We start from the raw sequence: 22,254 nt of genomic DNA, 5'->3' as shown, positions 1-22,254 counted from the left end.
TCAATTAAGCAAACTCTCTCCTGCAAACTCCACTCCCCTTTCACTCTTTTATTCCCTCTGGGAGGGGCATTCATCATCCACCTATGGCCTTACTCCCAAGTTGACCCTTGTTCTTCAGCTGTTCCCTTCATCTGGCAACTCTGCACAAGCGCACACTCGGAACAGGCTCCAGCTGTTCATCTGCCTCCCTGATGTCTGACTCTGAAGGCAGCTGATAACTAGCATACAGCTCTGGCCCCTTCTCTGCCTCCGACACAGATCCCTCATCAGAGCCTTCCCCAGACTCCAGGTCTGGGCCATGTTCCTCCCCAACCTCCTCACTGTTTGAATCTGCTGCCAGCTCCATTGGCTGCTGTTTGGCCACAACAAGAAGAATTCAGAATATAAAAAAGCAAAAGTTTATTTCACATGAAAATGTACAAAATTAACCAAACCAAAAAATGGATATTATTTTGAACAAAAGTAAAAGGTAATAAAAAAAAGTTTCTTTCAACATATAAATTACAAGAAAGAAGTCAAGGAAACAGTAGATCCACTTAAGAGAGAAGATGGCAAGGAAGTAACAGGCAGCAGAGAGAACGCAGAACTGCTTAATTCATTCTTTGCATCAGTCTCCACACCAAAAGAAACTATAGCTCAGTGATGGCTAACCTTTTTGCGCATGCCCGATCCCCCAAAATACAATGCATGCACGGCCACCGCACATGCGCCCCTCCTCCCCCACATGTGCGTGCATCTCCCAGCACTCCCCTGCCCCCCACACATGTGTAACTGCACAGCAGAGACCCGAAGACCAGCTGGCTGGCTGGCAGGAGGTGCACGCACATGCGCAGTGGAGCTGAACTGGGGTGACAGCTCACATGCCATCAGAGATGGCGCTGCGTGCCACCTCTGGCAACTATGCCATAGGTTCGCCATCACGGCTATAGCCCAACCTACCCAAAACATAATTATAAAAGGCAGACTAGAAATAAAATTAAAACAAGCAAGAAAATGGTTATAGAACACCTGTCTGACCTTGATGAATATAAATCACTGGAACCTGACGGATTACATCCCAGAGTTCTGAAGGAGCTGGTAGATGTTATCTCAAAACCATTGTACAATATCTTTCAAAACACCTGGAACATCTGAGGATTGGAAAAAAGATGATATGGTTCCTATCTTCAAAAAAGTAAAAAAAAAAAACTTATCAAATTTGCAGATGACACTAAACTGACAGAGGATCCAAAAAGATCTTGACAGACTTGAATAATGGGCCCTATCCACCAAATGAAATTTAATGTGGAGAAAAGCAAAGTTTTACACCTAGACAGGAAAAACCAAAGGTACAAGTACAGATTAGGTGAAACCTAGCTCGAAAACAAGAACTGTGAGAGGGACCTTGAAGTCCTAGTGGACGATCACTTAAACATGAGCCAGCAGTATGTGGCAGCAGCCAAAAAAGCTAATGCAATCCTAGGTTGTATAAACAGAGGCATAGAATCAAAATCACATGAACTATTAGTATTGCTTTAAAAAGCCTTAGTAAGGCCACATCTGGAATATTGCATCCAGTTTTGGTCACCATATTACCACAAATATGTTGAGACTTTGGAAAAAGTGCAAAGAAGAGTAACTAAGATGATTAAAGGCCTGGAGGCTAAAACATATGAAGAACGGTTGCAGGATTTGGGTTTGATTAATCTAGAGAAAAGAAGGACTCGGGTGACATGATAGCAGTATTCCAGTATTTGCCACAAAGAGGATGGGGTCAACTTATCTTCCAAAGCACCAGAGAGCAGGACAAGAAACAATGAATGGAAACTAATCAAGGAGAGAAGCAACCTGGAATTAAGGAGAAACTTCCTAATAGTGGGAACAATGTTACATGTAAATGCCTAACGTTGCCCCCCATGGCAGAGTAAGGGTTAACCCCATCCATCCACCTAGACCCTCCCCTGATCCCTCCTTACCTCGGCCCCGCCTCCCAGGTATATAAGGTGTGGTCCAGAGATCCAGATGTACTTCCAGACGTATACCTGTAACAGAAACATCTGATTAATAAAGAACTCTGATTCAATTGCATTTCATGTTGGAGTCATTGGGTAAGATCCTTGGAAACATTTCACAGATTGGTAGCAGAACTCCAGCGAACTCCAAAGAGCCCATATTAACCTGCTATGCCGACGCTGACTGGGTAGGCGACACAAAGAGCAGGAAAAGCACATCTGGCTATGTATTCCTCATCAACGGCTGCCCAGTGCACTGGTACACCGGGAAACAAAACCTGGTGGCCACATCTACAGCAGAAGCAGAATACATCTGCCTCTCTAAGGCAGCCAACAACCTGACATGGTTCGACGACCTGCTCTCCAACATCTGGACTGAACCAGCCTACCCAATAATAATACATGAGGACAACAAGGCAGCCATAGATATATCAATGGCAGACGCAGTGGGTCAGAGATCAAGGCATATAGACATTAAGCACAAGCATGTGCTTCCACGCCATGCTCCCGGAGGCCATCTTGGAATGGCCGACAACCAATGGGGAGCCGAGATTTAAAAGAAATGGCGCGAACCTGCGGGGACCCCAATACGAGTGGGGAAGAACCCGAAAACCACACAGAGACAACAACGCAGGCCTGCAAAGGCCCACCTACTGGGCCCGAAGTGGAAAAAGCAATTGAGACTCTTGCGGCAGCACTCGGCTCCGCATTCAAGCTCCTGCGCCTGCAAAGAAACACCCTGAGGCACACCAAAGCCAGAGGGACAACAGGGTGGCCACCGGAACCCATGCAGCGACCCAGCCGACACTCCGTGAGACAACGTGCCCAGAAAGCGACCACCGGAACCCGATCACCTGCAGGATCGATCAACCACAGGATTCGCACTCGCCACCCGCTGCACCAAATTCACTGGGCCCGGAAATAAGAAGACAAAGCAGTTACTTACCAGCCGTGCGACCCCCGCCAGGCTTCTCTACTTGCCCGGAGACCATTCAGCATCATCCAGGATCCACCGCCGCCGCTGCCGCCGCCGCCACCGCACCGCCGAATCCAGGGGATCCTCGATTTACATCCATCGCCACCGCCACGCCGCCAAGCTCCAGAAGTCCTCGACCTGCGACCGCTTTGCTTCCTCACCTCTTCCCGTTCTTCACCAGAGATCCAGGGACCCAGCCATGGCATCTGTCGTCCAGGGAGGGCTATGGGCCTGCCAGGGGTGAGTCTAGCCTCCCACTGGCAGGCCTAGGCCTAGGCCTGAGAGCAGCAGCAGAGAGCTCCTCACCCGACGACCTCCAGCATGAAATGAGCTTCGCGCATGCCCAGTCACCGCCTGTAGGAAGAGAGAGGAACATAGCGATAAGTGCAAAGAACATAGAGATAAATCCATACAGACTAGCAACTAGCATTCCCCTGACATATTGCGAGTTCCCTCACCTACAAAACCATGGACAGCTCCAGACTGTGAGTAACTTACCACACAGCTCAATGACTTTGCCAGCTGACTTCCACAAGCTAAAACTAGATCGGACTAATTTCTTAGAGTGGAATCATCAGCTACAAATTATCTTTCTAAGGGAAAATATGTTATTTTTACTTAATGATCCATCTAGAAAACCCTGGACCTTTGATATAGATTGCCTGCACCACAGGGCTTATTACTTGTTAATGGCAAGCCTATCACCAAGCATGTACCCCAGCCTTGGCCACTACTTGACTGTGGCTGAGATATTACAAAAAATATTTAATTTATTCTATAGCAAGAGTGCAGCCACAACCACCAAGATATCTAGAGAGTTCTACTCAGCCAGGCACAAGGCTGGAACTCCTATGGGTAAGCACATCCTAAAACTAAATGCTACCAGGGCAGAACTCATACAAAGGGGGGAAACTATCTCAGAAGATAGTATGAAGAGCATAATTATAAATTCCCTGGACTCTAGTTGGGAAAACTTTATAATGCAACTAGATAGCCTCAACATAGAGCATCTCTCTCTAGAAACACTTACCAACAGGCTGATAGCGGAGGATAGCCTAAGAAGGGACCGCTCCACGAGCCGCAGGGAGAGTAGACCAATAAAAAGGGTAGAGTTTCAAACCAGGGACCACAACACCCCAGAATGCTTTACCTGTGGCTCCAGAAGCCATTATAAGAGAGACTGCCCAGAAACCAAAGGGACAGAGACTACAATCACCGCAGGGAAAGGCAAGGCCAGAAGTCAGGGTACCCAGATAGGCACTCACCAGACAGCAGGTTCAGGTGCAGGGACTCCCCCAATCCCAGAGACAGGAGGGGACATAGAGACAGCTCCAGGTACAGCCAACCGGGGTCACTGTATGGCCTTGGAGACCATCAACCCACATGCATGCAGCCAAGAAAAGGGAATGCATGGCTCATCGATTCAGGAGCCACCAACCACACCAACAACAACAGGAACATACTAACATAATTCACACTAAAGAAGTACCACATTAAGGTAGCCAATCAGGACAAGGTACTGGTAATGGGAGAAGGGAACACACGCATAGATGGGATAGGGAAAATAGAGGGGGTACTGCTCATACCTGAGATACCTCACAATATACTGGCCATTCTCAAGCTCAGCAAAGACTTAGGCATTGAGACGACTTTTAAGGGAGGAAAAGCATACATGACAAAAGGCAATAAGGACATAGGCAAAATCATCATCGAAGGGGGGCTCACATACTTACAACCCCAAGATTATCCAGATGCAAACGCACAACTAGAAGATAGGGAAGGCAAAACAGGTACCCCCGGGGAGACAAAAGAGGATAAGGCCGAGCACACCACTGAGGACAAACACATTTCTGACACAGCACACAAGGGGAGGCCATCTATTGGCAAACCCATCCATGATGAATGCGCCCTCTACTTCATAGGAAGTTGGGCCACGCCAGTTTCCCAATTGTACAAAAAATGACTGAATTTTCAAACGGTTTGCAAGTAAAGAACTGTAACAGTTATCTAGAGTGTTCCGTGTGCAAATGCTCTAAACTAAAAACAAAACCTAGACCAAAAAAGGCCTCTCGCACCACCAATTCGACCTTTCAGTTAGTTCCCATGGATTTGGTAGGCCCCATGAAACCCTCTATTAAGTTCAAAAAGAGGATTTTTCTAACTATAGTTGATGACTTCAGTCGTTACGGGTTCGTATACACACTCAATCACAAAAATGAGGTGTTTCAAAAGTTCAAAGAATTTTACAGGAGGGTTAGAAACACAACACAACATCAAAATAAAACAAATCATGACAGATAGAGGGTCAGAGTTCCTATCAAGGGACTTCTCCAATAGGATAAAGAAACACGGAATATTACATTTTACTTCTTCGCCTTTTTCCGCATTCCAGACGGGGTGTCGGAACGCAGGAACGGCGTATTACAAACAATGGTAAGATGCGTATTAGAAGACGCAGGGCTGGGGCAACACTTCTGGGCAGAGGCACTCACATACTCAAACTACACCCTGAACAGGCTATGGTCAAGTGTGGTAAACAAAACTCCCTATGAGGTTATGTACAATAGGAAACCCCAAATAGCTCACCTACACATATTTGGGGTCACAGCGGATGTACATATACCGAAGCAGTTAAGGCAAAAGGGGGACAAGGTATCAAGGAGACTAAGGTTTATGGGATACGAGTCCGGGATGAAAGGGTACAGGTTTATTGACAAGGACAATAAATTTATCGTATCCAGAACAGCAGTGTTTCATGAAAACACAAACTGGTCAAAAATACATCTCAACGAAGTGTTGTCCAGGCAGGAAGTCACAGACAATGTAAGGGTCACGAGTAGACTAGACACAGCTGAAACCAAGGCACACGAGAAACACAAACCCAAACACAAGGGGTAGCCACCAAGGGATGGAAAGAGGACCACCCCGTCATAAAGGTAGATGCACTCACAGAAAAGGAAGCCAAATACATGCATGACACAGAAACACTACCTAACAGGCCCGTCAGACACAACAGGAACAAAATGCCAAAGAGGTTTGAAGATTATGTACTATCAATACACACAAACACCACAACACCCAACTCTTACAAAGACATTCTTAGGTTGCCACAAGAAGAAAGGATTAGGTGGGAGAAGGCCATGGAGAAAGAGATGAACAGCGTGAGAGAGCTAAATGTGTATACCCCATCCAAGGTACCAGACAACAAGGTACCCATTGGGACAAAGTGGGTTTTTAAAATCAAGGAACTCGAGGACAATAAGACACTGTACAAGGCTAGGTTAGTAGCACAGGAGTTTGCGCAAAAATACCCGGAGGACTACACCGATACATATTCACCCACGGTCAGGGCCGAGAGTGTAAAGAGCGCCCTGGTGATAGCAACAATTCTAGGACTAGAAGTTTACCAATTCGACGTGCAGACAGCCTATCTTCATGCGAAACTAGACAAAGAGATCTTTGTCAGGGAACCCCCCGGAAGAAACACAAAGAAGGGGGATACCTGGTTGTTAAAGAAGAGTCTGTATGGGCTGAAGCAATCTGGTAAGAGGTGGTATGAGTACCTAGCAAAAATTCTCAGGGACATGGGATTCACAGCCACCTCTGCTGACCTATGCTTCTTCACCAAAAGGGAGGGCACATCCATTGAATACGTGCTTGTTTATGTGGATGATATTTTATACTGTGGCCAGCATAAACAGAAATGTGATGATTTCGCTGATAAGTTGGGGAAGCATTTCGCACTAAAAACTCTGGGGAAGGTAAACAAGTACTTGGGTGTCCAGATCGACAGAACACAGAAAGGGTTCAGGATCTCCCAAAAGGAGAAAATATTGGAACTATTACACAAGTGCAACATGAAGGATGCCAAGCCGTGTGAAACACCCATGCAAATTGACTTTTTAAAACACACAAACGAAGAAGGTGAGACATTTAAGGACAATACCATCTATAGGTCTGTCGTTGGGTCCCTTCTATATATAGCCAACTGGACTAGGCCAGACATCCTCCTAGTGGTCAACCTCTTGTCTAGGCACGTCAGTGATCCAAAAATGTACCACTGGGAAGGTGTAAAACGTGTGCTCAGATACCTAAAGTACAGCATGGATGCCTACCTAAGCCTAGAGCCAGCGAACTCCAAAGAGCCCATATTAACCTGCTATGCCGACGCTGACTGGGTAGGCGACACAAAGAGCAGGAAAAGCACATCTGGCTATGTATTCCTCATCAACGGCTGCCCAGTGCACTGGTACACCGGGAAACAAAACCTGGTGGCCACATCTACAGCAGAAGCAGAATACATCTGCCTCTCTAAGGCAGCCAACAACCTGACATGGTTCGACGACCTGCTCTCCAACATCTGGACTGAACCAGCCTACCCAATAATAATACATGAGGACAACAAGGCAGCCATAGATATATCAATGGCAGACGCAGTGGGTCAGAGATCAAGGCATATAGACATTAAGCACAAGCACGTCAGACAGTTAACGAACATTGGTTTTATCAAGGCCATACACTGCAAGACTGCTGAGCAAATCGCTGACATCCTGACCAAACCTTTGCAGAATAAACAGCACGTCTACCTAACTTCAAGACTAGGTGTACACACACAAAATACACACACAGGTCCAACTGTTAGGCATTTAGAGGGGGATTTGTTACATGTAAATGCCTAACGTTGCCCCCCTTGGCAGAGTAAGGATTAACCCCATCCATCCACCTAGACCCTCCCCTGATCCCTCCTTACCTCGGCCCCGCCTCCCAGGTATATAAGGTGTGGTCCAGAGATCCAGATATACTTCCAGACGTATACCTGTAATAGAAACATCTGATTAATCAAGAACTCTGATTCAATTGCATTTCGTGTTGGAGTCATTGGGTAAGATCCTTGGAAACATTTCACAAACAATTAACCAGGTCCTTCAGAAGTTATAGGTTCTTCATCACTGGAGGTTTTTCAGAAGAGACTGGACAGTCACTTGTCTGAAATGGTATGTCTCCTGCTTAAGCAGGGGGTTGGACTAGATGACCTCAAAGGTCACTTCCAGCTTTATTCTGATTGTAGATTGTATATAATTTACAAATCTCCCTTGGCACAAAAAGTAGTATCTACAGATATCAAACAAGTTCACATCCCTTTACACAATTGCCCATGAAATAATTTTTTAAAGAATGTCTAGAACAGACATGCAAACTCAAGGCCCACAGGCCAGATCCGGCCCGCAATGTGGTTAGATCTGGCCCGCGATGTGATTAAATCTGGAGACAGTGAGGGGCCGGCCCCAACCGCCTTGGCCCTAGCCCACCCCAGCCCGACTGGGCAATTCCCCTGTACACACACACAGGCAGCGAGTGTGTACGGGCTGGCATCCCCAGTGAAAGGGAAGTGCTTTTGGGCTGTGGGACCAGGGTGCAAGGCTGGGCCAGTGAGTGGGCCATTGAGGTGGCAGAGGCCCTAATGGTGGGTGTGGCACAGCTGCTGGGAATCTACTATACACTTATCTACAACAACTTCTTGGCCACCCGGGCCGGAATGTGGTCAGTTTGTGGAAGGAGTGGGGTGGGAGGGAGGGAGGAAAAAAGGAAGGAGATGGGAATGAGAAGGAAGGAAGGCAAGGAAGGATGGGGGAGGGAGAAAGGAAGGAGGGAAATTGGAATGAGACAGAGGGAGGGTCTGAGGGAAGTCCTGCCTTAGCACTTGGTCCCTTTCACCATCCACTTGCCCCCTCCTCCTGGCCTCTCCTGGTGGTCTCCCATCCTATTTCTGAGGATGCTTTGCTTACAAAGCTGGGTCTCCTTGCATGGAGAGCGACCAGGCCTCCATCTGACCCACGCACTTTGCCCTCCTACATCCACCATGAGCAACCTGGCCAAGGAGAGCAAGCATAGCAGGAGTCTCAAGGAGGAGGTAAGTGTGGTTGGGCGCCCACTCAGGGAAGCGGACTGGGCTGGGCTGGGTTGTGGGGTCCTGGTGCCCCCAGAAGCTGAAGGGCTGGACTGGACACTTGCCTTCTGCTGACCAGGGCTCTGGGCAGCCCGTGCCACTGTCTGAGGGTCCTCAGCATGATCTGAGAGGGACGGCAAGGCTTCTCTGATGGACTTGCCTTGGTCTCACATTCTCCACTGGAGACCTCCAGATCCCCACTCCCAGCCTTGCTTGCCCCCACTCCCCACAGGAGGCAGAGGACAACACTGCTGCATGTGGAAGAACAGAGGAGAAAGTTTTCAGGAAGTAGTTTCCTCTGAGTTCAATTTATGCCTGTCAACATTCTGACTGACAAATCCAACCAAAGCAAGTAGGGCTGAGATGATCCAATCTCTTAATGCAAAATTTTATTAAGTACATTATTTCAGCAAAAATGAGGGCAAAATGAGATCTAACCATTTCCTGCAAAACCCACATAGTTAAAGTTCAGTTTCTCCCTTCCCCTATTAGACCAAGTCACATTGTCCAATGAAGTCTCCTGATATTGTCTTTTGGCTCTGATAAATACCTGCTGAAGTGTCCTTGGTTCTCATGGCTGGCATCTTGATGTCTGGAATCTAAGTTCTATCTACCCCTCCCCTCCCCTCCCCTCATAATTTGTTGGCAAGCTGAGAAGTGATAATAGTTGCAACAGCCAAAGCACCTTTTGAAGCTTGACGCTACGTTTGACAGATCTCTGGAGAAGAGGAAGGGGTGGTGGGGAAGCTACATGAGGGAAGGCTGCCACAACAAGCCAACATCCTTACTATACATGATTGAAACGGGGGTTCCCTTTTGAGAATGGCCAGCTTCCCTCGTGCAGGACCAGGGAACACTACTCCCCTGACATCTCTTGCTCTCCAGAGAACTGTCAAGGCAGAAGTTGGACTCAGAGGAAACTGCTTCCTGCAAATTTTCTCCTCCATGCTTCCACACACAGCAGCATCCTCCATCTCCTGCTTTGCTTGGAGGGGGCACTGGACAGGGAAATACCAGCGATGTCTGGGATTGAGACAAGAACGTCTCCTTTGGCATGCTGTGTGTGCACACACACACACACACACACTCCATTCCAAGCTTGGAGACTTTTATCCACATCTGAGCTTGCAAACTGTCAATCATGCCTGGGCTTGGGGAGAAGGCTCTCTCCTTCCTCTGTGGATAAAAGTCCCCAAACTTAAAATGTGATGTGTGTGTGTGCACGCATGCATGCGTGCGCACATGCACATGCAAGCATTTGGCTGCCAGCAATTTGGGGAGGCAATGAGCTTGTGGGGCATTGTTCCCATGTCAAGTTAGCCAGTGTGACTTGTTCTATCCTGACCCAGCCGTCCCAAGTTCCATTTGGAAATGGGGTTCCATTTCCTTAGCCAGGTGAGTCCCAGGACTAGTGGCCATTCCATTCCGGTGCCACAATGAAAGTGAGTCTCTCATCATGAGTCCCCATTGCTATGTCCAGAGGTTCTGTGGCAAAAATGGCCGGTTCCCCCCCCTATGACTGACCCATCTAACTGGCAGAACGCAATGTTTTTTTTAGCTTCCGCAAGTGTATGCCCAATTTTCCCACCAGGGTTGGACTAATCAAACACCGGGTGCATCCTGAATCCAGGAGAGCTGAGATTTTTACTCTTCCCCCCACCCAGGGACGAATAGTCTTAGGGGTAGGGTGAGTGGCTCAATTGGTTCGCTTACCAGCAGGTCATCTTCAGGATCACTCTCGGATGTGCCCAGTTCCTCCCCAGGAGATGCCGGAGTTCCTTCCCCCAATTTTGAAAGGGGGCAAAACTGCAGCCTCTCTACTTCTTAATGTGGTGTCTTTTCCTCGGGGGGGGGAGGGTTGTTTTCACAGGCTTTCCTCTGGACAGGCATTCTGGCTTTCGAGTGGGAGTTTTTGAATAACACTCAGCTGCCTTTCCTTCCCATATTTGAAGCAGGCAAATGATCTCGGTACCAGGGAGGGTTGCAACTTGAATGGCTCTCGCTTCCCCTGGGGTGGGGATCTCTTAAAGGCTCTTCCCCCTCAATACTGGTTTCTGGCATGTCAATCTCCACTTCTTCAGCAAGAAAGTACGAGGGGCGATCTGGGGCCCCTCGAGCCAGGGAGGCATGATAGAGGTCGTCATTCAGGCCATCTTTGAACCAGCTCACTAGGATGTCTTCTGGCCAGTCCACTCTGCAGGCAAGGTCTCAGAACTCTTCAGTGTATTCAGCTACCACATGCGCCCCGTTTCACAGTTCTGATGCAATCACAAGCTTTGCAGTCTGCCAAGGGGCCTTCAAATTGGCAATGGAGAGCCATCATGAATTGGTCAAAGTTCCGCAGTTCAGGGGCATCTGTGTTGTGGGGGGTCACCATCCAATGGGCAGCTGCCCCTTCCAAGGCCAAGGTGACAGTTCAGATCCGAGCACCCTGGGTCTGGAAACCCCTCCCGTACTTCTGCATGTACATGAGGACATGTGCCAAGAAAAACCCCAGTTGCTGCAGTTTGCCAACATACTTCACTCCCATGGGGGATCTTTCTCTCCAGTTGTGGCACTCTAGGCTGGCCAGGGACGATTGCAAGGTCTGGTGCTGTGCGGGGTGGATTCACCTGGATGGCTGCTGCCCCCCCTGCTGTGTCTGCTTGGCCTGCTGCTGCTGGATCCAGAGTGGGGGTCCCAGCCTCATTCGCTGCTGTTGCTGCCTCACCCCCTCTCTGGTGTTGATCTAATTCCCCCCTGGTTCTGAAGTTTTCAGGAGCCTCCATCACAAACTGCATAACATTTCTCTTGAGGCAGTCATTTTTTCGATCAGCTTTTCCTGGTCAGACAGGGCTTCCAGCTCGCCTTTCCAGCCCGGTTGTCGACTGCCCCAGGTGAGGGTGACTCATCAGGTTCCTCTGTCCCAGTTGTCCTTCTTTCCCACTCTGATCGACCATCAGAGCTTCATGAGGGTCTCCAAGTTGGCTTCAATGTCTTCAATGGGGCAGAAGGAGCTGGCTTCTGGCTGGGTAGTGGTGGAAGTTTCACCCCAGCATTCTCCCTCTCCTTGCTCTCTGCTTTGTTTGGACATTATGTACAAGGTCCCCTCAGTAGAGCAAGTTTGCTTCTTCGGGTTGACCACTTTTGCAGAGCCTGCTTTATGTAAGGTCTTGCCTCTACTCCCCAAATCAAGAAAGTACAGACTCTTGAAACAGCAGCATTTCAAAAGGAACCTTTTATTGAAAGGAAGTGATTGCAAGACAAAAGCAAAGCAGGCTCTAAGGTCCCCTTAGGCAATTCTGTTAGGATAAAGGAGTTAGAAACCCCTTCCCTCAGTCCAATGTTGAATGAGCCAATCCACAGGTATGAAGATGTTGTGAAGACAGTCATCCTGGGAAGGAGATAAGGGACTGTTCCCAGGCGCTTCTTTCAGGAGGCTTCAGAACTGAGACAAAACAGAAGTCCCTCCCCTCCTTACACATTCCCCAAAGGTAAATCAAAGCACAGGACAGATAGGTGTCAGAGGTAGAGTTATAAACTAAGGGATTACAGGATATGTAGGAAACAGGAAGAGGATAATAACTGAATAAATGATCCAGGCCCCCCTCCCCACAGAAATGGCAGTATCACGATAGGGATCTGAAAGTATCTACTATCCCCAAATTAATAAATGGACCGTGGTTTCCATAATGTTATGATGTAAGGATTGCCTCTCCTTCCAATTTAAGAAAGTAAAAACTCTTGAAATGTGGTTGTTCAAAAGAGACCTTTTATTAAGGTCATCCATGGTTTTGGGGTGGGGTATCATCAGTACGCTGATGATACCCAGCTTTTTATATCCACCCAAACCAGCCCAGTGATGCCCTCAATGTGATGTCCCGGTGCCTGGAAGCGGTACGGATCTGGATGGGGAGTAACAGGCTTTGACTCAACCCGGCCAAGACCGAGTGGCTGCGGATACCGGCATCTCGGGCCAAGCAAGAAGTCCCAACACTGTCTATTGGGGTCAAGGTGTTGCCCCCCGTAGACAGGGCGTGCAACTTGGGCGTCCTCTTGGATTCACGGCTGAGTTTGGAGGGTCATATCACGGCCATGACCAGGGGGGCGTTTGCCCAGGTTCACCTGGTGCGCCAGTTGCGCCCATACTTGGACCAAGATGCCCTACACACAGTCACTCATGCGCTAGTCACCTCCCGGATCAACTACTGCAATGCTCTCTACGTGGGGCTGCCCGTGAAGACCAGCCAGAGGCTTCAGCTGGTACAGAATGAGGCTGCGCGGGTTGTTGCGGGAGGGACCCGATACTCCCATATTACACCACTCCTGCGCAGCTTGCATTGGTTGCCAGTTGCCCTCTGGGTGAGATTCAAGGTGCTGGTGTTAACGTATAAAGCCCTTCATGGCTTAGGCCCAGGTTATTTGTTGGACCACCTGCAACCAGCGTCAACTTCCCATCGCCCGGTGCGCTCTCACAGAGAGGGCCTACTCAGGGTGCCGTCGGCTAGACAATGTCGGCTGGTGACCCCCAGGGGTAGAGCCTTCTCTGTGAGCGCCCCCACCCTCTGGAATCAACTTCCCTTGGGGCTCCAGTTGGCCCCTGACCTTCGCACCTTCCTCTGTGAATTGAAAACCTGGCTATTTATGTCCCCCGGCCTGGACTGATGGGGTAGTATATTTTAATTTTTAAAAAAAACTTTTTATTCTTCTGAGTATATTTGTTGTTTTTTAACAGTCACTTGGTCGATTGTCGTTGTGAGCCGCCCTGAGTCCTTGGAGATAGGGTGGCATACAAATTTTATAAATAAATAAATAATAAATTAAGCAGAAGTGATAGCCACCCAGTTAAAGCAAGATCTGAATACCCTTAGGCAAGACAAGTAGGATTACAACAGTAGAGACCCCTCCCTTTCAGTCAGAATGCAGATTTTAACCAATACACAAGTATGAAGATGCTTTCTTTCCCAGTTTCCCTGAGAACCTGAACAACCATGCATTCACACTGTTATCCTTTAGAGTGAAACAACCCACATGGCTATCATAAAAATTTCTCCAGGTAAAGAGGATTTTTGGCGCCAGGATATAGGTTATAAAATATCTGTTGACACAAGCAATGCTAGTAAATCGAATCCAAGTCTCCCCCTTCCTCCAGTTGAATCGTAGTATCACTTTTAGGGATCTGACATGCTACCCTCCTTAGAAAATGAAAGGGTCCACCTGTAAAAAAACCAAAATATACACAAGATTTCATGATAGTATATTAACAAGGTTTGTTAGGATATTGGGAGTGAAATTTTCTCAGTAAGACTGGAGCTCTAACATGGTGTTTAGCGACCCATTCATTGTGTGCTGATGGTAAATGTTTCCAAGTGACTAAGTATTAGATTTTCCCTCTGTGGATCCTAGAATCAAGGATTTCCTTGATTTCAAAGTGTTGTTCACCTTCAATCATGATGGGAACAGGTGGTGTAGATGCAGGTGGTCTGAGGGATGAGATTACTTCTCATTTGAGTAAACTGATATGGAATACTGGGTGGACTTGCCTGAGTGTTTTTGGAAGGAGTAGTTCAACTGCTACTGGATTGATGACTCTAGTGATGGGGAAAGGTCCAATGAACTTTGGCTCTAGTTTCTTCGATGGTTGTAATGATTTCAGGAATTTTGTAGATAAGTATACTCTGTCTCCAATATGAAAAGGTTTGGGTTCCATCCTTTTCTTGTCAGCTTGAATTTTAAAAGCTTCTCTAGCTTCCTTTAAGGCTAATCTAACCACTGGCCATGTGTTTTGCAAATTATCCATCGATTCCTTAAGTGAGGGGATGGTGGGTTCTTCTGTGGGTAGTTCAGGCATGGGACTGAAATCCTGGCCTGTCCTACTCTAAAAGGGGTAAAACCAGTGCTTGAATGTACAGCATTATTAAGCGCAACTTCAGCAAAAGACAAAAGTTCGGTCCAGTTATCCTGTTGAAAATTAATGAAACATCTTAAATATTATTCTAATACCGAGTTCAAAATTTCAGAATTTCCATTAGTAGCCAGATGATGCGAAGAGCTCAACCCCTGGCCAGTACCAAGTAAGTCCAAAAATGCCCTCCAAAAGTTGGAGGTGAATTGAACCCCTCTGTCGGAGATGATCCTTTGTGGAGCACCATGAAGTCGATAAATGTGTATTAGGAATAATTTGGCTAAACTTTTAGCAGATGGGATCTTTTGGCAGGATATAAAATGTGCCTGTTTTGAAAATAGGTCTGTCACGACCCAAATAACAGTATTTCCCTCACTGTTTGGCAATTCTACAATGAAATCCATAGCAATCTCTCTCCAAGGCTCTGAAGGTTCAGCTACCTTCTGCAATAGAACTGGGGTTTTCCCCTGATGTCTTTTTGCTGCTGCACAAAAAGGGCAGCTAGCTACATAGCTTTCTATGTCCTTTTTTAGTGATGGCCACCAAAATTGTCTTTTAATCAGGTGTAAAGTTTTCACAAACCCAAAATGTCCAGCTAATTTGGAGTCGTGGCACCTTACCATTAAGCATAGTCTTTGGCTGGCAGGAACATACAATTTCCCTCCCACCCAAGCCAAGTCTTCTTTCATCAGACAACTAGATTTGTTGTTCAAAAACCATCCATCAGTGGCCAATGCTTGTTTAAAAGTTTGAGTGGTGTCATTGTTCATCAATGTTTCTTGTTTTGCCTAAGATCTGGTGACTACTTCAGTGGCGAGTTGATTGTTTTGTACTATAGGTTTGATTACATCTGACTTTGCACTATTGTATTGCGGTTTTTTGGATAGCGCATCGGCCAGAAAGTTTTTTTCCCTGGGAGGTATTTTAGAGTAAAATCAAACCATTTAAAGTACTGAGCCTATCGTACTTGTTTTTGGGAGAGTTTCCTTGGGGTATTTAGGGCTTCTAGATTTTTATGATCAGTCCAGACTTCAAAAGGGGTCTTACTGCCTTCTAGGAAGTGCCTCCAGGTTAACAATGCCCAATGAACTGCATAAGCCTCTTTCTCCCAAATGGCCCACCTTTGCTCAGTCTCATTCAACTTTTTGGATGTATAAGCGCATGGTTGTAGTTGGTCTTGCTCATTCTTCTGAAGCAGGACCGCTCCTATTGCCACATCACTGGCATCTGCTTGTATGACAAATGGTTTCTCCGTGTCCGGGTGTTTTAGAATTGGTTCTGCCGAGAACAGCCATTTAAGTTTTTCAAATGCCGCCTGGCATTCCATAGTCCAGTTCAATGGCTGCTTTGGTTTAGGGTTGTCCTCCCCCTTTATTTTTTATTTATTTTTTTATTGAAAAGTTTTACAAAAAAAACAAAAATTTTCTTTCCCCCCATATTCCCCCCACCTTTTCCCTCCCCTCATCCCACCCTCCCCCCCAGACTTCCCAGAGCAAAATACAAGGTGTTTCATTTAACAATCATAAACTAGATTAACCTACTTATCCTCAGAGTACTAACTCCCCCCCTGAAACCTTAACTCCACTATAGATAACATAATACTTCTAATACTTAACGTTCATTCATAAGCTATTTGATATTTTCTTGCTGATACTTATTTTGAATATAGTCAATCCATCTTCTCCATTCCAATACATATCTTTCTTGTGTATAGTCCTTCAAGTATGCTGAGATTTTCGCCATTTCTGCTAGGTTAGTTACTTTCAATATCCACTCTTCAATAGCAGGCAAAGAGTCCTTCTTCCAATGTTGCGCGACCAACAGTCTAGTTGCTGATATTAGATTCAAAATCAATTTAGTCTCTGATACTGTACAGTCCATAGTTATACCCAATAGGAACAATTGAGGAGTAAATTTCAATCTTCTTTTCAGAATATTCTGTATCACCCACCGAATTTTTATCCAAAATGCCTTGATTTTCTTACAGGTCCACCATATATGATAATAGTTTGCATAATTACATTCACATCTCCAACATTTTGCTTGCAAATTAGAGTACATACATGATAATTTTTTAGGATCTAAGTGCCATCTATAAAACATTTTATAAAAATTCTCTCTCAAATTTTGTGCTTGGGTAAATTTAACATTTCTGACCCAAATCTTTTCCCATGTTTCCATCATCACTGGTTCCTGAAAGTTTTGTGCCCATTTTATCATACAATCCTTAACCAATTCCGTTTCTGAATCTATTTCCAATAATGCATTATACAACCTTTTAATATGCATCTGACTTTGATCTCTAATCTGTTTCACCAGATTTTCCTCATTTTGCATAACACCAAATTTTTGATCTTCCCTCCATCTAGCTTGAAGCTGACCATACTGAAACCAAGTATAAATTATCCCTTCTACTTTTAATTCATCTAAAGATTTCAGTTGCAACTTACCCCTTTCCAAAAAAAGAAGCTCTTTATAAATAATCACCTCTGTTTTTTGCTCTATACTTATATTTTCTATTGCATGTCTGGGATTTGCCCATATGGGTATCTTATAATTTAGCTTATATTGGTACTTTTTCCAAACGCTCAACAATGCATTTCTAAGTATATGACCCTTAAACACTTTATCCACTTTTTTTATATAACAAATAAGCATGCCATCCATATAACAAATCATAACCTTCTATGTTTAACATTCTTTCTTCAGTTAAGTTAAACCAATCACTAATTTGTGATAAAGCAATTTGCATTATTGCTTCATAATACAGTCTTAAATTAGGCATTTTAAGACCTCCTCTCTCACGTATATCCTGTATAATTTTCAGTTTCACTCTTGGTTTCTTCCCACCCCAGATGAAAGTATTAACCCCTTTCTGCCATTCCATCAAATTTCCATCTTTCTTAAGCACTGGTATCATTTGAAACAAAAATAAAAACCTAGGTAGTACATTCATTTTTATTGCTGCTATCCTTCCCAGTAATGATAGTTGTAACTTTTTCCAATTTTCCATTTCTTTCTGTACTTTTTGCCAAAGAATTTCATAATTATTTTTAAACAATTTCGTGTTTGAGGCTGCAATATATACTCCTAAATACTTAACCCTTTTAACTACTTCAAACCCCGTTATTCTCCCTAAGTCTTCTCTTTGAGTTATGGACATATTTTTAGTTATCATCTTTGTCTTATGAAGATTTACTTTAAATCCAGATACTTTGCCATATTGAGCTACTATGTCCAACATATAGGGAGCCGCTTCTATAGGTTGAGATAAAGTTAGAACCAGGTCATCTGCAAACACTCTTAATCTATAATCCTGCTGTCTAATTACAATTCCTTTTATTTTATCAGAGTCACGTAACTTATTCAACAAAACTTCTAAAGTTAAAATAAACAACAATGGCGACAAAGGACAACCCTGCCTAGTACCTTTCTCAATTTTAAACACATCTGTTAAGCCTCCATTAACTATTATTTGTGCTGTTTGTTCCTGATATATTGCTCTAATTGAATGTATAAAATACTCCCCAAAATGCATTTTTTCTATTATCTTAAACAGGAATTGCCAGTTCAATCGATCAAATGCTTTCTCTGCATCCAAAAATATGAATGCTGCAGGGACCTGGTTGTTTTTTTCCAAATATTCCAATAGGTTTATAATTTGTCTAACATTATATTTCATTTGCCTCCCTTTTATAAAGCCTGATTGATCATTATGAATTGTTTGTTGTATAACTGGCATTAGTCTATTTGCTAATATCTTAGCAAAAATTTTATAATCTGTGTTCAAAAGTGAAATTGGCCTAACATTTTCAGGTTTGATACAATTTTGATCTTCCTTCGGAATCAGTGAAACAAAAGCTGTTCGCCAAGAGGGTGGGACTCCTCCCTCTAATTGAATTTTACAAAATAGAACTCTAAGCGGTTCTACCATTTCAAGCTGTAAATTCTTATAATAAACAGCTGTTAATCCATCTGTTCCCAAAGGGTTCCCTACTTTTAATTGCTTAATTGCATCAGTAATCTCAGCAGAAGTTATTGGTTGATTCAATCCTTCCCTCTGTTCCAACGTTAATTCAGGAATATTCCCTTCCTTTAAGTATCTATCTATATCTATACCTTGTATTGAGTCACTAGCATATAACTTTGTATAAAATTCTAAAAAAGCCTTTTTGATCATATTCTGTTGGTAAACTTCCTTACCTCTAAATTCTATTTTACCAATGACTCGTGATTTCTGTTTTTTCCTCAACATGTAGGCCAACCACCTACCTGGTTTATTGGCATTACAAAATGTATTATGTTTAGCATATTGTAAGGTAGTTGCTACCTGGTCAGCCATTAACATACTAAATTGCCCTCGTAATATATTTATTGTTTCTTTTACTTTCTTGTCTCCTGGATTAAGTATGAGTGACTGTTCTTTCTTTTTTATTTCTTCCTCTATCTCTTTCTGCTTCTTTTGTTGTTTTAGTCTATGTTTATTATTCATGTGTATTAACGTACCCTTCTTATAAGCCTTACTAGCATCCCAGACCATTTCCATGGAAGTACCCTTATTCGTATTAATTACAAAAAAATCTTTCATTTGTTTTTTAAGCTCTTTCACATTTTCTTCATATCTAAATAAATTTTCATTTAACCTCCAAGACCTCCTTTCTCCCCTCTCCTGTTCAAATTCCACCCAAACCGGACTGTGATCAGTTAAAGTTCTTGGACATATCTTCGTCTTCTTCACTCTGGAAATAAAATCATTTGTGATTAGTATAAAATCAATCCTGGAGAAGGATTGATGTCTAACAGGAAAAAAAGTAAAGTGAAGGCTTCCAGTTTGGCTTCCGTTGCCGCCAGACGGTCTTTCGGGACCGCCAGCCTCGTTGCCTGTAAAGAGCCATCTCTACAGCTGAGAGACGGCTCAAAAAACTCTGTCTCCTTGAGGAGACGTGAGATAGAGCTGGCGAGGACAGGTAGAGCCCTCTGCGAACTCCCCAGAGTTTTTTATTACTCTTGGGGAGGAAGCAGAATGTGGCTCCCTATTCAGCTCGCCGTTGCTCCGGGCTTCGGGGGAACTCTGCTTTTTGCAGAGCCAGGCGACGGGACCAATCCAGTTAATGAAAATTAACAGATTGTTTAAACAAACAGGATGAAATCCGGATTTGGGACCCTAAATCGCAAGTATTTCTAACAATTTTATAAGTGATTTTAAAAGCGAAGAAAAAAAGCTTAAAATGGCGACTGGCTGAGGCTTGAGAAGAAGAAAGCTGAAAGCGAAAGTCCTTCCACCTGAATAGTTCAATACGTTACAAAGTATCTGAAATAATAGCGCTGGCTAGTATTGAAGAGAAAAATTTCTACTTTATGTTTCTTCCTTCTTAGAGACTTGATATTGATACCGTTTGGAGAGAAATCTTTTTCTTTAAAAAGAATTTGTCTGTGTGGCAGGATGGCGTTAAAACTGACAAAGCCAGACAAACAAGCAGCGTGGGGGGGGTCCCCCATTTACAAATCATCTGAACAAGTTTTGAGCTTGCAGATTCAGAAGAATGGTTTTAAAGACCTAAAGGAATTTGTTTTGGAGGAGATGGCAAGATATGATGAGATTGTGAACCAGAATCTTGAAAAATTCAGGCAGGAAATTAAAGAGTTGGTACAGCGAAAATATGCCAACCTGAAACAACAGATTGTAACAGCTTTGAAAACTTTCTCAGAAATAGTTATAAAGATGGATAACGATACCAATTTAGAATTAGAGTCTAAAATGAAGGAAGCTGACAATAAGTTTTATAACTTGGACAATAAAATACAAAGAATTGAAAATGATTTGAAAAATATTCAAGACAATAGCTCAGAAGTAAAGTCTAAAATAAAGAAAGCTGACCACAAGATTTATAATGCAGACAATATAAATCAAAGGATTGAAAAAGAAGTCATAATGATGCAATACAGGTCCATGGAATTTGCGGTCAGAATGAGGGGAATACAGGAAAATAACAGAGATGACTTGAGAAAGATGTCTGCTGAAGTTCTGGCTGGGATTTTAAAGGTTAGTCCTGAAGAGGTATCCTGTAGGATTGATAAGGTCTACAGAGTGAACTCTTGGGTTGCAAAGCAAAGGCAGTTGCCTAGAGATGTGGTGGTTTACTTTACTGATAGAGTAATAAGAAATGATATTGTGCAAAAGTCTTTTAACTCCACTCTGGAAAGGAACGGAAGGAAGATTTGGATATATAAAGAGCTGCCGTCTAAGATGTTAAAAGATAGAAAGGACTTTGGATTTTTGGTGACTGAGCTAAAGAAACAAAACATCCCATTTAGGTGGGATGCTCCAGTTGGTATAATATTGAGATATCAAGGAGAAAGATATCAACTAAATACTGTTGAAAAAGCGGAAGAATTTTACTACAAGGTTTTTAAAATGGATCCAACATCTCCATGTATGCCATCAGTGTTAGGAATACAGGAGGGGAATAAAGAAAAGCAAAATGAACAAGAGATTGAAACTCAGGCAAAGCAGACGGAGATGGAGGTAATGGAAAAACAACAAGTTGCAGAGGCCCTTTTGGATGAGCCGCTTTTGGATTCTCCTTCAGAGGTTATAGCTGGATTACCTATAAATACAAGAGAGGCGGCTTTGGATTTTAATGTGAAGTCTTATCAAGTTATAGACCAGCATGGAAATCAATCAGCTGATATGCAAGTTCTAGAAAGACAACTAGGATGGAGATCTAAACCACAAAAAGCCAAGAAAAGAAGAAGCAGGTCCTACAAAACTAAAAAATTTAAAACTAAACAACAGTCTAATGCCAGTTACTTAAGAGACGACTAAATATAATAAGTGGGATTTATAGAAGGCTGATATATGAAAATATAACTGAGGCAAATTATTGACTTATACTATTTTGAGAAGAATAACAGATCTCTGCAATGCTGGTGCTTTTGGGATGTGGAAGATGGCCTCTGATTGAGTGGATTGGAACTTTCTATTTTGGACTCTTTGAAAAATGGATTACGTATATGTTGAGTTATGTGGCAAGAGATCTATGGGATTGGGGCATGCAGAAGATCTGGTTGTTACCCCAATGTGGTGGTTGGAATTAACAATCTAGATAAAAGACACTACAGAAGATACTACATGGAATATAAATATAAAGTCATTCGGGTGGTTTTTTATATATGAAAATACTTATTATTGATGGGGGCAGATGGTAATTGAAGATACTGAATATACTGTTGGAAGCTGAACTTGATATTACCCTAACATGGGTGATGGAATTAATAATCCAGTTGAAAGACATTACAGAAGATATTATATGGATTACAAATTTAAAGTCATTTGAGGATTTTATTTATATAGGGAAATATCTTTTAGTGGTGTGGTGTGGGCAGAAGAACAAAGATATTAACAATATTATGTATGTTAGACCTGTAGGAAAATGGGTGGAGATAGGTTATTGAT

Source organism: Pantherophis guttatus, chromosome 1 (genome assembly GCF_059756535.1).
Source record: "Pantherophis guttatus breed Tessera chromosome 1, ASM5975653v1, whole genome shotgun sequence".
Classification (NCBI taxonomy): Eukaryota; Metazoa; Chordata; class Lepidosauria; order Squamata; family Colubridae; genus Pantherophis; species Pantherophis guttatus.
Note: the sequence above shows the minus strand (reverse complement) of the source record.